Source organism: Siniperca chuatsi, linkage group LG20, assembly GCF_020085105.1.
Source record: "Siniperca chuatsi isolate FFG_IHB_CAS linkage group LG20, ASM2008510v1, whole genome shotgun sequence".
Classification (NCBI taxonomy): domain Eukaryota; kingdom Metazoa; phylum Chordata; class Actinopteri; order Centrarchiformes; family Sinipercidae; genus Siniperca; species Siniperca chuatsi.
Window position 1 is genome coordinate 19,346,016 of NC_058061.1, and position 19,891 is coordinate 19,365,906.

Consider the following 19,891-nt stretch of genomic DNA (forward strand, 5'->3'; position numbering starts at 1 on the left):
CCAGTATTCACCCTCCTTTTTAGCTCTGTTTTGGTCTCCACCAACTGAGAAAAATATCTGTCTCGCTCTCATACCTGCTAAATGTTCCATTATGTTCACCAACTTGTCGCTAACTTTTTCTGTCTGCTGTTTGGTGGTACAGTGGCTTTATCAAAGCTTTTTCAGTGAACATTTCTGCCTGCTGCATCTGGAAACGAGGTTTATGAGAGCAGTAGGAGTGAACCAAAACAGCAAAGGTTTGGGCCGTAAAACCAAAACAATTTGCTAAAAGACGCTAAAAGGCTGAGCAGAGCTGAGGTGAACTGCAGAGTCTGGTGATCATTTTGTGTGGGTTTGTCACTATGACACCTTTCACATTAAACATAGTCATATGATCCATTGTTACTATAAAAATACTGATTAGTGCAGCTTTAAATATATTAAAACCTTGTGTCCACAAAACTCTCCCTGCACAAGGAGAGTCATGAATAGGCACTGTCACAACTTGTTCATATAAAATGATGAGTGTAGATAAGCAGAGAGCACAAAACCAACACTGTCAAAACATTGACAAAGTTATTATTGTTGCCAAGTCTTGTTCATATCAAAGCTCTGGACCAATGAACTTCTTAATTAAGTGTTTCAAAAGTGTAAAGTAGTGTAAGTGCTGGTGTAAGCCTTTAAAAAAAAAAAAGAAGTATAATGTCTATACAGGTAACTTAAGTATTTTTGATCATTTTGACAATATACATCTATATTTTTATTAACCTGTGTGTACTTGTCTTGCAATACACTCACATAATTTTATTTTGTTTTTCACCACATGGAGATATACAGTGGATCTGCCCTTCAGTCCTTTGAATGTGCTCCACTGAGAAAACTACAAGACATCTTCATTAATTAAATTTTACAGTTCTTAGCATTGTTAACTTTCATTTCAGAGAACTTCCACCTCTTGTGCGAAGGCAGCTTCATAAATAACTGTGAAATAGATGTTTTTTTTTTAAATCCTGTTGACAATTTAATTGCGATTCCTCATAGTGATTCTGAGATTGTTACTCTAAGTGAGTAGATAAGACTAATGCCACATGATGAGAGATTGTCAACGCTTCCTTGAGAAAGAGAATGGCAGAAAAGATAGATCTAATCTCAATCAGCCCTTATCTCAGTTATCTGTATTTTGATTTTAACAGCTTTTCAATTACGTCCCAGGCTATGCTGATGCTGTTATACATTCAAATGAAATAAGATATACCGAGAAGAGCTGAAGTTTCTGTCAAATATTTGCTTAATATTTCCTTTCTTTCCCAGTTTTGTGAGTAGAATATCTTATCTTAAATATATTTTTGATTAACTTAGCCACTCCACATGGATACTATGAATTACAGATACAAACTGGCAGAGTCTCTCCAGTTTTATTGCCTCTTGTTTGCAGATTTTTTTCATACTGTTCCTTGCATATTATATGTAAATATTTGGCGCTGATAATCCTGTTGATAGTCTAAGTTATTTGTAGCAGAATGCACAAATGTAGGACTGGTAGAAGTACTTTTTCCTATTTCATTTTTGTTGAATCACTGCTCTACTTTGGCTCCAGTTTGGTTTGTATTACTCTAAGTGTGTGTGTGTCTACCTATTTGTGAAAAAAAAAAATGGTCAGAAACTGTCTGTAGTACTAATACAGGCTATATGGATGGAGAGAGACTTAAGAGCTGCTGCTGAAAGTAGCCAACTTATGCAATTTTGTGCTTGTTAAATGCAGACTGTAAACAGCAGTCCTCCGCACTCACTGATGTTGTGCTTCTGAGATCTGGCTGTGCCATTTAGCAAGATTGCTGCTCCATTTGGCGTTTATATTGGACAAATTCTACTATTCAGCCATCCGTTTCTGAGGAAAAAATACCTGAGGAGGTTGAGTGGAGATGGAAAGAACAGGGGAGCAGATCGATTCTCCTTTTATGCCATTTTCAAAGAATGTCCTGACCAGCCTTGGGATTGCTTTTTGGCTGCATATGGTCAGTGACAGAAAGTCAGACAGATAGTAGGAGCCGGTTTAGAGAACGTTACACAGCATCAAGTGATGGTGTTTTTTGGATAATGGTCAGAAGAAGCACAAATACCTTTTAACATTCTTTAAACCACTTTTGCCTGCCCTTTCACTCCATAATTGTTCTTTTTTTCATTGTGCAAAGCATAGCGATTACACACATGCAATACCACAGTTCACAATCTGACAAGCTTTTACCTTGGTTTCAAATCTCACCTGAGGAGGGATTTAGAAAACTTCAGAGTGACTATGAGCACGAAACATAATTTATTTAATGAGGAGGTGTGGTTGACCCCGCTCCTAAGTCTGATGCTGTCCTTTGGAAGCTGTTGTAGAGTTTTGAAGTTGGAGGAGCAGCTGCTTCCATGAGTTTTTTTTCCCAACTGTAAATTCACATTTCAAAGGTTTCTTTTATTGATATTGTCAGTGATCCTCAACATAAAAAGACACGAGTCTCCTGGATAATTTAACAATACTATTTATGTTATGGCCATCAATTTGAGTTATTTTAACGCTTCAGTTTGGTATGGTGCATGGCTCCAAATACTACACTACCCTTGAGCCTCAGCTGCCGTTGCTTTGGAGAAAAAGCCAGTCGGGCGCCAATCAGAAATATAGCAAATTTTGGACAAAATAAATTCAGCTTTGTTGTTGCGATGTTGTGAATAAAACAGCATGCCATAGTTGCCAATATTGATCTTGAATCCGAAAGTGGTACAAATTCTGAATGTATTACTGGGTTTCTGCAGATATTTGAATATGTACCAGAATTTTAACCCTTTGAGTGGATGTTTCTTACAAAATACACCTTGGGAGATGTAGTTTACTCTCCTCCTTACATTCGTATGTACTCTACACGCTCTTGTACCTTTTGAAACTAAGAACTAGATATTTTATAATGTTAGCACTAAGTTTATTGAAAATGTAATTATTCGGCCATCAACCTTCATCAGTCAACAACGTCTCTATGCAGTGCTGGAGCCACAACCAATCAAAAAAGAGACAATACACCATCAATAATTGATCTAAACAAAAACATTGTTTGTCCCAAAACCTCTTCCCACATCACAGTTATTGGGCCATCAAGAAGTCAATCAAACCAATATTGTTTACTACTGCTGTCAGAAATGAAATAAATATTTACAATAATCTAATGAGTTTGACAACTTGATATAAACTATTTAAATAAGTGCTCACAAGTAAGATAATCTTACTACATTTCTAACCCTTTGAAATTAAGAAGTGGTGAAAATGGATCCAGACTCCGACTAGTCAGTACAATTTGAACATGTATTCAAAAACATTTGCCCATATTAACACAGTATAAAAATGAATTATGCTACTGGCTATTTTATTGGCATTTACTCAGTTGATTTTTTAAGACATTTGTTTGTAACTATGTACTAAAGATATACTAAGTTGAATGAGTTGAAATGGCATACTGGAGTGAGACAGATTCATCAGTCAAATGTTGCTGCAGGTAAAAATCTTGAGGTGACTCATGAAGACATTGCCTGCTCAGAGAGACTGTAATATACAGAATAATTGTTGGTAAGATGAACAATAGGTTAAAAAGGGAGAGAAAACCAACAGCTAATGGTCTCTAATGTGGTGTATATGCAGATCTGAGAAAGCCTACACAGTGAAATAGTTAGACGCAGTGCAGTATCTCAGAGACGGGGCTGGTGTGATGCACTTAGACTCTATTTTAAAATATTATTTGCCCGTGTTTTTATATGTGTTTGCACAGTCGTGACTCTTATGTTTCATACATTATGCGTTCACACAGTAGCACAGTGTCTCTGCCACAAAATACACATTTCCCTGCAGGACAGCCATGCTCAGGTCACGATACTTTTAAGTCTAACATGAAAGATCAATGGCGTGTGTGTGTGTGTGAGGCTCGGTGGGTGTTTCATGACCTGCATGTGTCATGCTTTTTGCATCTCGTGTGATTCAGATGCCATCCTGTTCCCATGCTTTACATCTGCTGCCCCCCTAACTCACATGCCATGAATCCAACACACACACACACACACAGACATGCCATACAGTTTTTGTCACAACAGAAAATCATGTCATGCTGTCCCAGAACACAGCTCAGCTGTGATTGTAGGCAAAGAATAACAACAATTCATGATCATTCATTTCTTTGTTTGTATATCTCTCCATGCATCTCCTCTTCCTATCCTTCCAGTCCCACCTCTCTTGGCATGTTTTAGGTAATGACGCTGTTTATTCTTGGACAGAAGTGTTAGAGAAAGCAGTTGCAGCGAATGACGTAAATGGGCAAAATTTAAGCCCAGTCCTCTGCTTCTTTAAGTTATTATCCGGGAACATTTTAAATAAATGTTCCACAGACAGTTTATGAAGGCGGCTCCAGCTGTCTTTTACGAATTACAAACAACTTTCACTGGCTAACAAGTTTTCACTGCTGTGTAATAACGTCACACTACCTGCTGCATTGGAACAAGCTGTTGCCAGTGAACGTAATCCTTGACATGTTTCCTTGAAAAAGCATTAGCCAATATAAATGAGTTGTGTTACTGTAGGTGTTTCCTGTCCTGGTGACTGGAAGAAATAGCAGCATTTTGTAGAGATCGGTGAAGATTTTTTTATTTCTGAACAGACCAGAAATTCAGAAATTTAATCTCCATCATCAGAAAAAACAAGTTCCAAAGTTCTTGCATCCTATTTATCAACTTTCTCAGAGGAGGAAATGGTTCCTAACTGGCCCAAAGTTCAGAAAAATGCATATTTGCTCCATTTAGACAGATTACTACCCTAGGATAGGAATGCTGTCTCCTCCAGGATTTAGCACACAGCGTCACTCCACCCACAAAACCTCTGTAGAAAATGACTTTTTGCAATTTATGTAAATGGCTAAAACAGTGGGACGTCACAACTGTGTCTTTATTGCCCATCACAGCTCTCATTCCACACACATTCAATAATTTCCCTGCCACGTGATTAAAAAAATGAATGGTTTCCCTGTCAGTGTCATGGACAGTTAGATTAACAAAATCATCGGCCCGAGCATAAATGATGACTCTAAATGAATTAATACAGTCTCAACACATCTAAGTGTTTATGCATTCATGAGTCTTGATGTGTTAGCTGTATGGCCTGGGTCCACATGATGCACAAATGTGCCTAGACTATAAGAAGAGACCAACAGCAGTGCCAAGCATCACATAAATGCACATTAATACAGACCTCACTAAAAGATGCTGCACTAGATTGAACTAGTGTAAGACAAAAAAATAGATGGAATGGGATTTGTGTGCAGATCATTTTTGAGCTTGAAGGCTCATTCTTTAACTTTGTAGCAGTTTGATAAAAGAAAAGCTTATCACAAAGTGCACTTACTTATTTTTTATTTATTTTTAGCTTTCAGCCATATCTTTTGCCTTTCATCAGTGGATGAAGTTTGCTCAGTTGTCATGGAGATGGTTTAGTTGTTGTCACTTGACCTAAGTATGTAGTTTCACTCATGTGATAACAAATAGCCATATATGGCGGCAGATCGTAACAACAGTGGCTTCCATTATTGAGCAAACTCTATCTGCTCATGAAGCCCACGAGATGTGGTGGAAAGCTCCAGAAAGCCAAATAAGTGGACCCTATGATTATGTGAAATTTTTGTCAGCTTCAGTTAAAAAATATTTTTAGCTTTATGCCTAATTGTCTTGGCTACAAGACTGATGATATTTTTTCTTTTCATTTTTACTGCAGCTGTCTGTCTGTGTTGGATTCACTCCATAAGAAAACGTGCATTCATTTCTTTCGACAGCTCTGAGTGTCTTAAAACGGTGATATTAACTCACTCAGCAGAAAACATCCACATGTTTTTGCTTGTTGGAAGCTTAATAGCGTACATAACTATCAAGTGCTGCTCTCAGGAAGTAGTCTTCTCACTCCTAGTCCAACTTTCAGCCTGTGGAGGTGAGTTTGAGCGGCTTAATAAATATGGAACCTGGTGGCACTGCCGCTGGAACCAGTTTTCATGCTGTTCTCATTTGATAAGATAATATATGTGATTTTACTATTTTAATCATAGGTTTATCACTCTTACGATTGTAATCCCCTAAGTGCATTATAGACTGTTGTTGCTGTTGCAAAAACTTATCGGTCTAAAATCTTGAATCTAAAAATAAAACAGCAGGTGATGGAGAGCTTTCTCAGCAAGACACAAAGCAATTACTTTCTCAGTTGAGACTGAAGCAACGTGGATTGGCTCAGTTAGCTGTGGCTGCCAGTAGAAATACAGTCAGGCCTATTGATGTATTTAAGAATGGATGAGGAATCTGAACATGGCACACCGTTTCCTCCAAAGAAAGTTACTCCGTCGAAAAAAAACCCATCCTCACGCTTCCTCCCCGTGAGCGCTCATTATGCATACTCATACTCTGACTCCATCTGGTTGACTGCTCACCCACATGGATGACAGAGATTTTTCTAAATGTAATTCATGTGCTGAAACAAAACAAATTCAATTAACCTTTACTTTAACTCGGAAATACATTAAGGTAGAGGCCTTATTTACAATATAGCAGAGTAAAAAAATAAACAAAAGATCCTGGGCACAAATAAGAAACTTAGATAAAAATGGCAATACAAAATAATCAAAAAGCCAAATTAGTAAAATAATAAAACCTTAAGAATAAATAAAGAAATTAAAAATTTAAAGCAAATTAATCAACTAACAGCTGGAAGTGAAATAGGATAAAACTGAAGCTCTTAATAGCCCTAAGGATAAAAATGAGAAATGACATGTGTAATGTAAAAAGGCTTGCAAGCCAGTGTGAAGGAGAGGGGATTTGCCAATAAACAGTATTTTACGTAATTATACCACGTGTGATTTTTTTTTTTAGGGTGTTATATTTCACAGAATTCAGCCCACACTGTCTCCGAAAGGCTCTTCTCTGTTTTCGGCATTCCGTGCACAGAGGTTGAAAACGAGCATGAAGAAGCTGTAGCAGAGGTCCAGGCATTGGTCCATATGGACAGTACTTCTGTTTCCATGCTGCTGCCAGATGCATGTTGTGTGTGAGGTGAATGAGCATCCTGAGGGGTAGACAGTACCTGTCCATTATTAAGACATGGATGCACACAGAATATAAATATCTAATATATAATGTATTGGGAATGTAAAAATGAAAAGCTACTTTCTTTTAATTGCGTTTCATTGAATTATTTCTCATTTTAAAAGCAGCAAATGAGCCATTACAGTAAGCTTTAAAATATTTTGGGGATGGGTGGTGTGGAGTATACATCATGGTGCTAGAGATGCTAACATTAGTTGCTAATTACTTTTACTGCTGTACTTTTACCTGTATTTATTGGGTAAAGTTGATTCTTATTATTTATTATCTGTCCAGTATTAGCGAACAACTCATTATTGATTTTTGGTTTAATCTAGTTGATGAAAATAGGGGAAATCGTGCAACATTCTAAACAGTTCTCTTTTACAGACAAACAGTGCAGTATTAGTTCACTAAGCATGAAGTAAAATTATTTGATTTCAACATTTACGCACAAAATATTCTTATCATTCCTGCGTGAATAGGCAGGATATTTGTATTTCTTTGCATGGCTGAGTGCAAATCAAACTAACTGAATTCTACGATGGAACACTCCTGGACGAATGAGGGACTACACCATCTAACTGAATTATGGTCATTCCTTGTAGGATCCACTGTTTGTATACGGAGAGAGAAAATCAACAATAGTGACAGAATTAATTGTCCCTGTTATCACGCTCCTAAATTGCTTTCCTCGCCTCTTTAAGTCATTTGGGTGACATTGTTTTATCCTTGGATGATGGAGAGCTGCATCCCTCTTACAGCATACTTAACCAGCCCTGTGGCCTTACATGCTGCAGCTGGAAAATTGGCTGAATGTCACTGATCAAATTAGTATTGGGAGATATGTCATGTTTAACTTTAATTTAGCAAGAGCACAGTACTGTGAGTATGACAGCATAGCTTCAAGAGGCCGCTATCTTGCCTGTTTTTACTCCTCTTCCCATACAATGAAAATAAATGTTCTTCTCCATTTTTAACTGATGCTAGATTCTTTGCTGTCGTGGTATGTCAAGCCATAGTAGGGCTGCAACTAATGTTTTATCCGTTGATTGTATTTGTGATTGTGATGAATCATGTAACAATTCTGTTAAATATAATCCATCATAGGATACAACTAAATGAATTGCTCAATTTGTCTAGTAGCAAAACCCCAAACAGCAATATTTTGTATTTTTACTTGATGAATGACAGCTTACAGTTACATTTAGATCCACTCACTGCAGAAATAGAAGCATCAGTCTGAGTTGTCACAAGGCTTTGTTTCAACAAAAAGGCAGATCTGCAGGATCCCATCACAGGCTATTCTCCATCCACAGTTCATGCCTGTCAGTGTGCCCTTGTCTTTCCATCTTCAACCAAAGAACTTTAGACTAATCTCTTTCTGTATCCCTGTACATTGTCCCTTGTGTAATCATAAGAATGCAGAAGCACATCAGGAAGAGGACTAAGGTTGAAGTTAATGGGATGTAAGCCTTCATCTTAAGAAATGGTCCTTTTATCATTAAAGCAAATGGATGCTCATCTCCAGGGACACACACACACACACACACAGCATGTATGTGTGTGTATATATGCAAAGCTGTCAAAAGCTTTACATATAATTAAATAAAGCTTTGCATATGCTCATATCTGTCAAACTGTTATAACTTACCATTGAAGGATTTGATCTCCATGTGTCAGTTATGTCAATGTAGTTCACTTTCAATGTGATTTATTTGTTAGCTTACAGGTATACCTTCTGAACTTATCAATACAGCACTGATTGTCTGTTGAAAGCACTCAACGTAAATTGATTCTAATGTGACATTGGGATTGACTTGATATGCACGGATGTGTTTTTAGCCATGCTGGTGACTTGGCCCTTATGAGGGCAATGCCAGTCTGTCGGTCTGTCCACCACTTCGGTCCAGACTAAAATATTTCAACAACTATTGGATTGATTACCAATGCATTTTTTAATGACATTCATGGTGCCCAGAGGATGAATCCTAATGACTTTGGTGATCCCCTGACATTTCATCTAGCGCCACCATGAGATTAACCTGTGGTTTTGGGTTAAATGTCTCAACAACCGTTGGATGGATTGCCATGGAATTTGGTACAGACATTCTTGTCCCCCTCTGGATGAATTGTAATAACTTCAGTGATCCCTTAACTTTTCATCTACCACCATCATCTGGTCAGAATTTTAATTTGCACAGTACTTTGGTTTATGACTAAATACCTTCTAAATCAATGTCATTCCCATCAGCCTCAGCTGTACTTTGTGTTTAGTTCTAATTAGCAAATGTTAGCATGCTAACACACTAAAATATGATGGTGAATATGGTAAACACCATACCTGCTAAACATCAGCACATTAACACTGTCATTGTGAGCATGTTAGCATGCTGACATTAGCATTTAGCTGAAAGCACAGCTATGTCTAAGTACAGCCTGAAAGCGCTGCTAGCATGGCTGTAGACTCTTAGCCCTGTTGTCTTCTTCGATGTCTTTTTATTTTGTTCATCACTAACTTGGATTTCAGAGTGGAATTTTGGTGTTTCATGTTCAGAATGCTATTAGAGGGAATCACTGAATACATGTAGTTTTACTGTGTAATTATCTGGAATGAAATATTATGGTCACTGATTACATGGCAACTTATCTGCAGAAGTGGTTTCCCCTTTGAAAAACTGCAGACATGCTAATTCGTCCAATTCCTCCACCCAAACATAAAAATGACCAGCACTGTGGAATTTTCCCATGACGGCTGAGGTAGACCTACAGAGAAATAAGAAATTGAAGACTACTGAGGACAACGCTTAAAGTGGTCATATTATGCTTTTTGGCTTTTTCCCTTTCTTTTTTGTGCATGTAATAGGTTTGCAAAGCCCAAAGTCTGCCCCAATGGGATTTACCCTCTCCCACAGAAAACACTGCTCCTGAACTGCCTGAAAACAGCGCGATTGTAGTCCAGCCTTTACGTCCGTAACATATCTGCATCACTGTGTCATAATGCCCGAAATGAGCAGTTTCCACAAGTAAATAAATATGAAATTAAAATAACATTAGCTACGGTTGTGAAGCTGGTTTGGGTTTTTCTGCCTGTGTTTCGGTATCAGACTCGGGCTCGAACATGTACGGCTTAACTGAAGCCATAGTTACCGGCTGAAGTGGCTTTGTTTTCTACTCTGCTTCTGATTGGCTAGTAGTCCTTACCTAGGTACTGTGCATGTGCAACTCCCAACAAAGATCAAATAGAAGTGAGATGCCTCACTCTGTAGCTAAAACGGCGTGTTAAAGACACAGGATGAAAAGAGGTGCTCCAGCAATGTGCAGTATGAGAAAACATATGGTGTTTTCTCCTTAGTTGGGTAAGGAGTGGGGCTTTGCACTGACAAGGGAATACAGGCCGTTAGAAAGGAGCGATGAATTTGGCAACATACACATGTTGAGAGGATAATCCAAGCAGAACCCCCTAAAGGCTCAATTTAGTCTAATCTTTATCTGGAAAGCTAGTGGGATATGGACAGATAAATGGTATAGATAGTGAGATGAAGACATGCGTGATATAGTCTGCCTTGCTCCCGTAATGAATACATATTTGCCTCACCTGCCAAGTGCTTCACAGAGCCAGTTAATGCTCAGTTTTTAAAGTAGGACTTCTGTGTAGGGCAGTGATCAAGTTGTGTTATGTCTGTCTTTATCTTGGCAATCAATCAGACTATCTCTATCCAGCTTATTTCTCCATTTGCCACAGGCTGTGATTAGATGATGGAGCCACTAACCACCAGTGGTGAAAAAAATACTGCAGTTACTTTAGAAACTGAATCCACCTTAGGGAAGACTATAGCTCACTATTTATTTTTGCACCATCCTCAAGCTCATTTTCAATTTGTGTGCTTCCCATAAATGAATCATTTCATTTACTTTATGTCCAACTGTGCGTCCAAGATGACAATTCAAAACATAACAAAGACATATACACTTCATATAACAGCTTTTGATGGGATCAATTATGCTGTGCAACGTTTTTAGCGAATGTGTCAGCCACATGTGCCACATGTTAATTCCAACAAGAGTCAATATTATAATGCACGCTTTGCGTTTATATAGAGCTTGCTTGCCATTTGGGCTGGGTATTGTTTGATTATTTTCCATACCTGATACCCAAGTTTTGATATTGTTACCAAAACAATAATATTTTAATTAATATACTTTTAGAAATATAATATCTAAACACAAGTAGCTGTATAAGAATTTTGCCTGAACATAATATAGTCACGGACAAAAAAATCCAAGATCCAAAAATAATTAAGACTACAAATATGACCAGACATGCATCGCCAGCTTTTGGTATTTTACAGTTTGATGCATTTCATTTGCCACTAAAAAAGTGTTAAGGTTCAACACCAGCCCTACTTGCCACCATAATATATGTAACAGTAGTGTAAGTTTCCTTTTATGTACATTTACATTTCTACATCTGGTAGCATCTCTAGGAAATCCCATGCTATTTCATAGCTCACTTTACTTGACATACCTATTTACCCATTTTAATAGTAATATCCAGTTTGTATACCAACAGGTATATAGTCTGTAGTTGCACTGCTGTAAAAACTGTATTTTAACCTGGGAACCATATGCATCCCATGTATAGACCACTGTAAAATACACATATAGTAATAAAATCATTAAATGACTCACTATTGACGTTCATTGCTCACGTGGAACCTCCAAACTCAGCAGGGTAATCACTGATTGCAGGATTGACTATGCTGTGACATGCATGATGATTGCCCTCATGCATTGTAAGACCAGAGCACCCTATGGTGTCTAGAAGAGAGTCCTTAATAATGACAGCAAACCAGTTTCTACAAGATATATTTGGTAAGATTTGTTTTGAAAATGAAAGTGGAGCTGATACAGCTGGAGACCTAGTAGATTCACCTTATTTACACAGATAAAATTATGATGTCACTGCTCACGAATCATTGTCAAGCTACCACTAACAGCCATTTGGGGCTGCAAACAAAGAAGAAACTATGGAGCCAGTGCCATATAAAGCCTACTAAAAGCTTGCTGTTTTATGGTTAGGATAATATTTGTTGAGAGGTGTCACTCAGAAATATCCACCTCATGGTTGTGCTAGATGAAAAGTCAGGGGATCACCGAAGACATTAGGATTCATCCTCTGGGAATCATGAATGTCATGAAATTCCATCCATCCATCCATCCATCTTCTTCCGCTTATCCGGGGCCGGGTCGCGGGGGCAGCAGTCTAAGCAGGGACTCCCAGACTTCCTTCGCCCCAGACACTTCCTCCAGCTCCTCCGGGGGGATCCCGAGGCGTTCCCAGGCCAGCCGAGAGACATAGTCCCTCCAGCGTGTCCTGGGTCTTCCCGGGCCGCCTCCCGTGGGACATGCCCAGAACACCTCCCGAGGAGGCGTCCAGGAGGCATCCGGATCAGATGCCCTAGCCACCTCAGCTGGCTCCTCTCGACGTGGAGGAGCAGCGGCTCTACTCCGAGCTCCCCGTGTGACTGAGCTCCTCACCCTATCTCTAAGGGAGCGCCCAGCCACTCGGCGGAGGAAGCCCATTTCGGCCGCTTGTATCCGCGATCTTGTCCTTTCGGTCACTACCCAAAGCTCATGACCATAGGTGAGGGCAGGAGCGTGGATTGACCGATAAATCGAGAGCTTTGTCTTTCGACTCAGCTCCTTCTTTACCACAACGGTCCGATACAGCGCCCGCATCACTGCAGGCGCTGCACCGATCCGCCTGTCAATCTCACGCTCCATCCGTCCCTCACTCGTGAACAAGACCCCGAGATACTTAAACTCCTCCACTTGGGGCAAGGACTCCCCACCCACGCGAAGAGAGCAAACCACCTTTTTCCGGTCAAGAACCATGGCCTTAGATTTGGAAGAGCTGATTCTCATCCCAGCTGCTTCACACTCGGCTGCAAACCGTCCCAGTGCATGCTGCAGGTCCTGGTTTGAAGAAGCCATCAGAACGACATCATCTGCAAACAGCAGAGATGAGATCCTGTGGTTCCCAAACCGGACACCCTCCGGCCCCTGACTGCGCCTAGAAATTCTGTCCATATAAATTATGAACAGAACCGGTGACAAAGGGCAGCCCTGGCGGAGTCCAACATGCACCGGGAACAGGTCTGACTTACTGCCGGCAATGCGAACACAGCTCCTGCTCCGGTTATACAGGGACCGGACTGTCATGAAATTTTGTTTTGCTAATCCATCTAGTAGATGTTGAGATATTCCACTGGATATGTAGAAACTTTGACCTGCTAGAGGCGCTAGATCAAAAGTTAGGGGATCACCAAAGTCATTAGCACACATCTTCTGAGCGTCACAAATGTCTGTACCAAATTTCATCACAGTCCATCCAGTAGTTGAGATTTTTCATTAAAAAACAAAATTGGCAACTTCATGGTGGTTATATATGAAAAGTCAGGAGATAACCAAAGTGACACGGATACATCCTGTTCAGACCCTTAATGTTTGGACATCATTTCATGGCAATCCATCCAATAATTCAGGCCTGAGGAGGATCCTGTGTGTTGCTGTGTATGCTGTCTTACATACAGTGGGTACGGAAAGTAGACCCCTTTAAATTTTTCACTCTTTGTTTCATTGCAGCCATTTGCTAAAAAGTTCATTTTATTTCTCATTAATGTACACTCAGCACCCCATCTTGACAGAAAAAAACAGAGATGTAGAAATTTTTGCAAATTTATTAAAAAAGAAAAACTGAAATATCACATGGTCATAAGTATTCAGACCCTTTGCTGTGACACTCATATTTAACTCACATGCTGTCCATTTCTTCTGATCCTCCTTGAGATGGTTCTACTCCTTCATTGGAGTCCAGCTGTGTTTAATTAAACTGATTGGACTTGATTAGGAAAGGCACACACCAGTCTATATAAGACCTTACAGCTCACAGTGCATGTCAGAGCAAATGAGAATCATGAGGTCGAAGGAACTGCCCAAGGAGCTCAGAGACAGAATTGTGGCAAGGCACGGATCTGGCCAAGGTTACAAAAGAATTTCTGCAGCACTCAAGATGCAGCCCTCCACCAGTCGGGGCTTTATGGCAGAGTGGCCCGACGGAAGCCTCTCCTCAGTGCAAGACATATGAAAGCCTGCATATGCAAAAAACACATGAACGACTCCCAGACTATGAGAAATAAGATCCTCTGGTCTGATGAGACCAAGATTGAACTTTTTGGCAAAAATTCTAAGCGGTATATGTGGAGAAAACCAGGCACTGCTCATCACCTGCCCAATACAATCCCAACAGTGAAACATGGTGGTGGCAGCATCATGCTATGCGGGTGTTTTTCAGCTGCAGGGACAGGACGACTGGTTGCAATTGAAGGAAAGATGAATGCGGCCAAGTACAGAGATATCCTGGAAGAAAACCTCATCCAGAGTGCTCAGGACCTCAGATTGGGCCCGAGGTTCACCTTCCAACAAGACAATGACCCTAAGCACACAGCTAAAATAACAAAGGAGTGGCTTCGGAACAACTCTGACCATTTATGACTGGCCCAGCCAGAGCCCTGACCTAAACCCAATTGAGCATCTGGAGAGACCTGAAAATGGCTGTCCACCAATGTTCACCATCCAACCTGATGGAGCTTGAAAGGATCTGCAAGGAAGAATGGCAGAGGATCCCCAAATCCAGGTGTGAAAAACTTGTTGCATCATTCCCAAGAAGACTCATGGCTGTACTAGCTCAAAAGGGTGCTTCTACTCAATACTGAGCAAAGGGTCTGAATACTTATGACCATGTGATATTTCAGTTTTTCTTTTAATTTGCAAAAATTTCTACATTTGTTTTTTTTCTGTCAAGATGGGGTGCTGAGTGTACATTAATGAGAAATAAAATACTTTTTTGATTTTAGCAAATGGCTGCAATGAAACAAAGAGTGAAAAATTTAAAGGGGTCTAAATACTTTCCGTACCCACTGTATTATTTATGGCTTTCCGTACCCACTGTATTATTTATGGCTGTGCATGCCTGCAAATCTCAATTTTTGTCTGACAACAAGGTCAGAATATCGAAACAAAGTAAAAATAGTAATAATGATAACTGCACTAATTTCCGATAGCAGTTTTTGTGTGATCCTTCCCTCAAAGCCTATGCTAATGCATGCATATGCATATGACTTCCAGCTCTGTTCACATGTTCATATTATAATATTTCTGGGGCAGAATATTTCTACATCTAAAACTAGTTGCAAAAGGCTTATTATTTGACCCTGGGTGAGCTAACAAAGCAGTAATTGGGTGCTGGCATCAGTGTTAGACAGGTGTTTCAATAGCCTTGAGGCTGTGTTGAATTCAGACTTAATGAGTGAGACTAGAGATTGTGGAATGGACCGGGGTTTGGCTGCTGGAAATGCAAATCAGAGAGAGGAACCATAAAGGAAGAAAGAACAAAAGTACTTTGCTGATAGTGGAACGGAAAAAGAAGAGGAAGAAAGAATATTGGTAAAAAATGAGAGAGATTGAAACAAAAGTAGATAGCATTTTCCACTATTGTGTCTCAAGTGAATTAAGTAAGGTTTACTTATTCCCCTTGCAATCCTCAGTCTGATATCAACATCTGTACCCATTCCTACAAAATTGTCTTTTGAATAGCAGCCAGCAATGGCTATATTCAGAGAAAGTTGGGCTAAGTTCAGACAAAATTTGATTCCTTGTCTCTCTTTGCCCTCTGGTATCACAGATCAACCAAGTTGACATGAGTGTTCTGTGTGGGGTTAAGTGATTTCAAATATTTCAAACTGTTCTCCCTCGTTGCCATTTGGAGCTGCCAGCATGTAAAATTGCCTATTGCTGCTTTGAACCTTATATATTACAGAGTCACCTACATTTGTGTGATGAAACCCTTTTGTATTTCAACCATATTGTCATTAGCCTAAACTATCCCTTTTGTGCTAGGGGCAAAATGGCAAAAAAAATTGTCTTTTGGTTCTAGTTTCTCTCAGGGACTGGACAGCAGTTTGAACCGTTCAATAATTTATAATGGGCTGTGTATGGCGACAACAGCAGTTTCAAGATTGATTATATGGTGCGTGGGGGTGTGTGTGTTGGGGGGGTTGGCTCGGCTCGGCTCGGCTCTAAGCAAAGGTAACAAAATCAGCCTACCAGCTCCTCTAAAGCTCATTAATTAATAAGTTTTATCTTGTTTGTAAAAGTGTAAAAATTACAATTTGTGACTGACTGTAGCTTCATATTAAGCAAATAAGCGGATGTCCTGAAATGTTCAACTATTACTTAAAAAGTGAAAATCATTGCTCCATTTTGTAGCTTTTTGAGTCATATGCATTGCAATATCTGTTGTCCATGATACTATTTTGAAAGATAGGTTTGAAAGACTTTTCCTCCTAAAATATTGTATGTAGGAGATGACTTCATGTCAAAATTGATCTTAGACCATTTACCATGATATTAATTATCCAGTCACAAAAGTTACATTTGTCCCATTTCTTAATAGTACTAATAGTAATCCTGGAATTTAATTGGTTAACCTGTAGGAGACCTAAAGCATTAATGCCCACACTCATTATTCATGCAAAGTTATCTTTGTGCTTTTACATCAGTTGGTTTTGTGCACCTTTGAGGCATGGCAGCTGTAACAGTAGTGTGTCCAACTGCTCTGTATTGTTGCTAATTAACATGTCGATGGCTCCCCACCTTGACTCAATTGGCACGGAAGTACATGGTGTTCTCCAGGTTGCAGAATTGCACCCTTGATTGGTAGATGATGGAAAATGAATATGAAGAGAGCCGGTGTGGAAGATAAAAATAATCCCCCCAAGGGTGTTCTTTCCTGTGATTATGGGTTATGCTGCTGGCGCGGCTAGGTATGAAGCTAAGTTGAGAAAATGAGCAAAGTCTCTAAAAAGTTTGCGAGTCAACACATAAGCATGTAAAGCAACTCAAACGCACTGCTGTTTGAACCAGTTGCTGTGTTTGACAAACCATATTGCTTGGATGAAACGGCCTCCTATAATTGGAAACTAAGTGAAGTGCAACAGCATGGAATTGAAACCAGTTTTGCAATTATTAATCAGGCTGCTTCTTCTATTATAAGTAGCATAATTAAGCCTCTAAAACCAGTGTTCCCATTAAGTCAGTATCCAGCACTGTGCTTTGAAGAGTATGTTAAGATTCTAAAGCTACAGAAATCAGTTTCACTGACAAATTTTTTCCTCTCTGGTGAAAGTTTTGCCAATTCGAAAAATCAGTCGATGTACTGATTAGTTGGTTTTAAAACCTGGATATTCATTTCCACTGTAGCACTGCACAACAGAGACTGATGGTATGAGTGGAAATATTTTTTTCTAAATGTGAATCCTTCATTTGAATTGGATTGGACAGTACTTTTATTTCTAAAAGGTTTGGTTCCCACGCCTCAGATTAGTTTTCTAGGATATGTATGTATGGTTCTTATAGGGGTGGGCCATATCATACTGTTCATGATAATACCGGTATAAATCTTACTGTGATAAAAATGTGTAAATTAATATATACTCCCTGGCCACTTTATTAGGTGCACCTGGAAAATCTAATGCAATCCAATACAACAGTTCTGACATATATTCTACCTTGCCTGTAATAGCCAGTTTTTGTTAAAACTTTCCGAGAGGTGTAAATTCAACCATTTGTTTATTACTGAGGTTGTCGTTAGTGGTGCTGTTGTACTGGACTGCATTATATTGAAATGTATTTTTATTACTCTTCCTCATGTTTGTCGATCGGGTGGGCAAAACATTAGATACACCTCTCTCTATAATGTAGTCCAGTTCAACACCACTGCAAACTACAACCTCAATAAAACCTCAACACATACAACATATAGGCCTAGTTCAATTAATACCTCTCTGAAAGTGTCAGTCAAAACTGAACACAATATCTTTGTAAAGGTAGAATTTAGGGTTTGGATTGCATTCGATTTTTCAGGTGTACCTAATAAAGTGACCACTTAACACAATATTAACAATATTGCGACATGCGTATTTACGTGCAGCAGCATCACACATGGCTAAAAGGGAATGTAAAGTTGCTGCTGGCTCCACTGAGAGGGATTCAGTTTAAAAAAAGGAACGACTTCTGTAGTTTGGTAGAGGTTTGACAACACAAACCTTTAGAGAAAAAGAGCAGAGGTGCTACATCACACAACAAAGGCCATATATGCCATAATTTATTCATTACATTGACCGCGAGATGAGATGCGTCAAGATCTGATTGAGCTCAGGTGAACATGATTGATCGACCATCACATTGTACGTTTCCTTTGCAGTAATTCATTAGAGCAGGACATTGCAATGTTGCAGGAAAAAAAGAAAACCTGAGTTTTTACAAGTTGGGAAACGTAGAGAGAAAAGGGGCAGTCAGTCACAGTAAGGTGGTCACTGTCAGCACAGCAGAGCAGTCAAATACCAGCTGGACACGTTTTACCCCACGTGGTCTGCACTGAGTTGAAGTTAGTTTAAAGTTTGGTAATGATCAGTTGAGCTCTGACCCTCCAAAACATCCTTTGAATGCACCGTGTACGTATTACACCAGCATAATACAAAGGCTGGCTGTATAAATCTAAACACATCAGCTGAAAGACAGATTCACTTTACGCACAGTTTTATTGTAATATTTATATTGTGCTGTAGTTCTATACACTACATATATATCTTCATAAATATTGTTACCACAAAAATACCTTACAATATTTTAATATAATTTTATGGCCATATGCCCACCTTTAGAGTCTTAGCAATGTTCAGTTTTGAGTTTAGTTTCTTTCTGGCTTTTCTTTGATCACTTTGGCCTACTTCTGTTGCCAGTGGAGAGATGAAGATGCCAAATAAATACACAGAAATAAAATTTATATTCCACACATTGTGTCTTTTAAATCCAGCTTTCTGCTTCTACCCGTATCCCTCTTGTTCGCCTTGCTTTTCACCTTGCATTGCCAACTGGGAACACAAAGCCAAGTTTGAAAGCGGATATGCTGAGAATATGTGACATTCACATCATGTAAATGTATGTGTAGATTGTTTTTGACTGCTAACATGAAAGTGGCATGAGTCCTCACAGCAGGCTATACGGTAGATAGAAAAGAAGATGAGATCATTTTGGAAAGTAAAGGGAATGATCATTTACCCTCTGCAATCATGCTGAGGATTTGATTACTGCCAGGCTTTGACAATTCAGCATGAATAATACTACAGTAAAACTCAGAAGTACTATAATTCACAAGTTTTCAGCTCCCAGAGTCTCAGAGAATGAATTGCAATCAACTTTGGCATTGTTACGCTCTGTCTGATTGACAAAGCTGACTAGGTTTGATGCTAGCGGTTCATTACTTTTGAGTGTTGGAGCTGACTGCAGCCTAACAATATGCCTCTATTACTTTTGATTGGCAGGGCTGAACACAGGTTTGTGTTTCACATTTTCAGTGCTGATACTTAGTCTGGAGGCAGCTACAAGAGGAGCTGCGAGAACCCAAACAGAATAAAAATTGGCATGTGGCGACTTTGAGTGATAAACAACAGTAGTTGCAGATACAGTTGCATGCATACACGGAGCTTGAAAGGACTATTTTGGCAGCTGATACAAACAGACTAGGAGTAAAAGATGCTTTCAGGACGAATCACCGATGAGGATGCTGAATACACTGGACACTCGCACACAAAGACATAGCACACATAACCAAACATGGACACACACACTCATGCAAACTTGGGAAACTTTAAAGAAA

General features: G+C 39.3%; 1 protein-coding gene across 2 annotated transcripts in view; it reads left to right on the top strand.

Annotated features, from left to right (window-relative positions):
- Nucleotides 1–19,891, top strand: part of LOC122867909 (zinc transporter ZIP11-like) — a 121,286-nt gene that overhangs the window by 3,425 nt on the left and 97,970 nt on the right. The window lies entirely within an intron of this gene.